At 44.0% G+C, this 5,081-nt stretch overlaps 1 non-coding gene across 1 annotated transcript; it reads left to right on the top strand.

Annotated features, from left to right (window-relative positions):
* The first annotated feature begins 4,159 nt into the window (after nucleotides 1-4,159).
* Nucleotides 4,160-4,234, top strand: Trnak-uuu. Its single transcript has one exon. It is a non-coding gene; the product is annotated as a tRNA-Lys (tRNA).
* Nucleotides 4,235-5,081: the final 847 nt, after the last annotated feature.

The following is a 5,081-nucleotide window of genomic DNA, read 5'->3' on the forward strand; positions in this document are numbered from 1 at the left end:
TCCCATGCGTGTAACATGACCCCACCATCTAAGCCTGTTCGCCCTGACTGCTACATCTATACAGTTCATTCCCAGTTTTTCTTTGATTTCCTCATTGTGGACACCCTCCTGCCATTGTTCCCATCTACTAGTACCTGCAATCATCCTAGCTACTTTCATATCCGTAACCTCAACCTTGTTGATAAGGTAACCTGAATCCACCCAGCTTTCGCTCCCATACAACAAAGTTGGTCGAAAGATTGAACGGTGCACCGATAACTTAGTCTTGGTACTGAATTCCTACTTGCAGAAGAGAGTAGATCGTAGCTGAGCAATCACTGCATTAGCTTTGCTACACCTCGCTTCCAGTTCTTTCACTATGTTGCCATCCTGTGAGAATATGCATCCTAAGTACTTGAAACCGTCCACCTGTTCTAACTTTGTTCCTCCTATTTGGCACTCAATCCGTTTATATTTCTTTCCCACTGACATTACTTTCGTTTTGGAGATGCTAATCTTCATACCATAGTCCTTGCATTTCTGATCTAGCTCTGAAATATTACTTTGCAAACTTTCAATCGAATCTGCCATCACAACTAAGTCATCCGCATATGCAAGACTGCTTGTTTTGTGTTCACATATCTTAATCTCACCCAGCCAGTCTATTGTTTTCAACATATGTTCCATAAATAATATGAACAACAGTGGAGACAGGTTGCAGCCTTGTCTTAACCCTGAAACTACTCTGTACCATGAACTCAATTTACCGTCAACTCTAACTGCTGCCTGACTATCCATGTAAAGACCTTTAATTGCTTGCAAAAGTTTGCCTCCTATTCCACAATCTTGTAGAACAGACAATAACGTCCTCCTAGGAACCCGGTCATATGCCTTTTCTAGATTATAAAGCACAGATACAATTCTCTGTTCCACTCATAACACTTCTCCATTATTTGCCGTAAGCTAAAGATCTGGTCCTAACAACCTCTAAGAGGCCTAAACCCACACTGATTTTCATCCAATTGGTCCTCAACTAATACTCGCACTTTCCTTTCAACAATACCTGAGAAGATTTTACCCACAACGCTGATTAAAGAGATACGTCTATAGTTGTTACAATCTTTTCTGTTTCCATGTTTAAAGATTGGTGTGATTACTGCTTTTGTCCAGTCTGATGGAACCTGTCCCGACTCCCAGGCCATTTCAGTTATCCTGTGTAGCCATTTAAGACCTGACATTCCACTGTATTTGATGAGTTCCGACTTAATTTCATCCACCCCAGCCGCTTTATTGCACATCAAACTACTGACCATTTTTTCCACTTCCTCAAATGTGATCCTATTTCCATCATCATTCCTATCCCATTCTACCTCGAAATCTGAAACATTACTGATCGCATTTTCACCTACATTGAGCAACTCTTCAAAATATTCCCTCCATCTGCCCAAGGCATCCACAGGATTCACCAGCAGTTTTCCTGACCTGTCCAAAATACTTGTCATTTCCTTCTTACCTCCCTTTCGAAGACTGCTAATTACACTCCAGAATGGTTTTCCAGCAGCTTGACCCATAGTCTCCAACCTGTTTCCAAAGTCTTCCCACGATTTCTTCTTGGTAGCTGCAATTATCTGTTTGGCTTTGTTTCTTTCTTCAACATAACTTTCTCTGTCTACCTGGGTTCTGGTTTGTAGCCATTTTTGATACGCCTTCTTTTTCCTTTTACAGGCTGCCTTGACTGTATCATTCCACCAAGCTGTTTGCTTCATCCTACTTTTACACACTACTGTTCCAAGACATTCTTTAGCCACTTCTAGTACTGTGTCCCTGTACCTTGTCCATTGTCCATTCCTTTTCCAATGACTGTAATTGACTACATTCAACTAACTGGTACCTTTCTGAGATCGCTGTTATGTACTTGTGCCTGATTTCCTTATCCTGAAGTTTCTCCACTCTTATCCTCCTACAAATGGACCTGACCTCCTGCACTTTCGGCCTCACAATCCCAACTTCACTGCAGATTAAATAATGATCAGTGTCATCAAAGAATCCCCTGAATACACGTGTGTCCCTCACAGCCTTCCTGAATTCCTGATCTGTTATTATATAGTCAATGACAGATCTGGTTCCCCTGCCTTCCCAAGTATACCGGTGAATGTTCTTATGTTTAAAAAAGGAGTTTGTGATTACTAAGCCCATACTGGCACAGAAATCCAAGAGTTGTTTCCCGTTCCTATTGGCCTCCATATCCTCTCCAAATTTACCCATAACCTTTTCATACCCTTCTGTTCGATTTCCAATCCTGGCGTTAAAATCACCCATGAACAGAACACTGTCCTTGTCCTTTACTCTAACAACTACATCACTGAGTGCCTCATAAAAACTCTCCATTTTATCTTGATCTGTCCCTTCACAATACGAATATACTGACACAATCCTAATTTTCTTGCTAGACACTGTCAAATCTACCCACATCAGTCGTTCGTTTACATACCTGATTGCAACTACGCTGGGTTCCATTTCTTTCCTGATGTAAAGCCCTACACCCCATTGTGCTATTCCTGCTTTGACTCCTGACAGGTAGACCTTGTATTCTCCCATTTCCTCTTCTTTCTCACCCCTTAACCGAATGTCACTAACAGCTAAAACGTCCAGCCCCATCTTACTTGCAGCCTCTGCCAGCTCTACCTTCTTCCCAGAGTAGCCCCCATTGATATTAATAGCTCCCCATCTCATTACCATTTGTTTGCCAAGTCGTATCTTTGGAGTCACTGGTTTGTCAGTTAGAGGTGGGACTCCGTCACCTCCAAAGGTCCGAGGCATTTTGCTGTGATTGTTGCCAGCATCATATTTAAAGTACCAGGGAAGCAGGTTGCTAGCCTTACTTGCCCCGAGTCCCATTGGGTTTTACCCCTAACGGCTGAGGGACTAACCGGTGGATTTGGTAGTCTTTGCCGTATGAGCACAAAGGTATTTGGTATACAAATATCTGATATGCAATCAGCAGACATCTTCCGGAACCAACATAAAAACGCAGACAGTGCTATCTGAAGTACTGTCAACACGCGCTTTGTAAAATAGTATGGCCGACCGTTGTGGCAGAGCGGATTTAGGCGCTTCAGTCCGGAACCGCGCTGCTGCTACGGTCGCAGGTTCGAATCCTGCCTCGGGCATGGATGTGTGTGATGTCCTTAGGTTAGTTAGGTTTAAGTAGTACTAAGTCTAGGGGACTGATGACCTCAGATGTTATGTCCCATAGTGCTCAGAGCCACTTGAACCATAAAATAGTATGTCGATTGTAGCCTCACCTAGGTCAGTCAACATCGACATTGGACTATTGATGACTGGGAGCATGTTGTCTGGTCGGGCGAGTCTCGTTTGAAAATGTATCTAGCGGTTGGACATGTACAGGTATGGAGATAACCTCATGAAACCACGGATCCTGCATGTCAGCAGGGGACTGTTGAAGATGGTGGAGGCACTGTAAGGATGTGGGGCTCGTGCAGCTGGAGTGATATGGGACCCCTAATATGTTTAGATACGACTCTGACAGGTGATATGTACGTAAGCATCCAATATGATCACCTGCATCCAATCATGTTCAATGTGCATTCCGGCGATCCTCGGCAATTCGAGCAGGACAATGCGACACCCCACACGTCCAGAATTGCTATAGAGTGGCTCCAGGAACACTATTCTGAGTTTAATACTTCGGCTGGCCACAAAAATACCCACACATGAACATTACTGAGCACATCTGGGGTGCTTTGCAGTGTGCTGTCCAGAACTCCAGCACTACTTCAGACGTTGGTTGAGTCCATGCCACGTAGTTTTGCGGCACTTCTGCGTGCTCGCAGAGACAATACACGATATTGGGCAGGTATACCAGTTTCTTTGGCTCTTCAGCGTGTATTAAGTCATGTCATCCTCCTTCCGCCTGGTCGCTTACAAATTGCATGTCCGAAAGAACAGAAATCATATCCATATAAGTATATAGTTCTGGCGGATGCGGATGCACACATGTTCTCCGAACCCTTACGGCACTTGGTAAGAATGTCTTCCACGAGTAATGTGTGTGTTGGGGTTGGACATTACGAATGTAATGTGTGGACATACATGGAAAGAATGTGGGTCTCGCGGGAGGTGTGCGCGAGATAGTCCCTGCAGTCGCACTATCCTCCGTGCTCTCGGTGGCTCAGATGGCTAGAGCGTCTGCCATTTAAGCAGGAGATCCCGGGTTCGAGTCCCGGTCGGGGCACACATTCTCACCTGTCCTCGTTGATATATATCAACGCACGTTAGCAGCTGGAGGTATTAATATAATTCTAATTTCGTTCTAGACGGCTGCAGGTCATCAGAGGTGACTGTTCTTTCGTGCATGTCCGAAAGAACAGACACTACATCCATATAAGCGTACAGTTGTGTGTCATACACTGAAACCTACCGTGATATCAGGACTCTGGTAGAAAGTAAATTGCGATCCATCTCTCTGACCGCTATACCGTGAGATTTACAGGTGCCACCTCACGTCTAACCTCCACCGCACACATCTCGCAAGCTGCAAGTTACATCGCCGCACGAAGCAAACAGAGTAATGTACTGCCACTCCGACATTGTCAGGATGTACAGATCTCAAGCGCCACTTGCTCTCAGCTGCACCTATGTAGTGAAACTACAGTAGATTTGATCAATCAAAGTCTCTCATTCGTTAGATCAATTCAGAATGCGTTATCCACTTGTTTGGGCCAGAATGCTTGGCTCACTTCTGCCACCCAGGATACTTGTCAATTCTAAACTTAAACCACTATTAGTTGTTTATGGTATTCAATCAGTAACTTGTTTAGCATAATTTATGTCTGTCTTTGTTTTGGTAAAATAAATGTTGTTTGTAAACAAAATTTCGCATACGTTCTCAATAATTTAAATTGTCCCCACAAGGTTAACTTTCATTGTGGCGTCCTCTGCCAGGATCTCGGATTGATGGCACCTTCTGTGACCGTCAGATTGTGTTGCCTAGCATAGTCATTCAATTTGATCTCCCTTTCGTAGAATTTTGAATTGATGGCAGCTTCTGTAGATGGTGTTGCGTATTGAAGTTTCTGTTC

Source organism: Schistocerca piceifrons, chromosome 4, assembly GCF_021461385.2.
Source record: "Schistocerca piceifrons isolate TAMUIC-IGC-003096 chromosome 4, iqSchPice1.1, whole genome shotgun sequence".
In the NCBI taxonomy this organism is placed as follows: Eukaryota; Metazoa; Arthropoda; class Insecta; order Orthoptera; family Acrididae; genus Schistocerca; species Schistocerca piceifrons.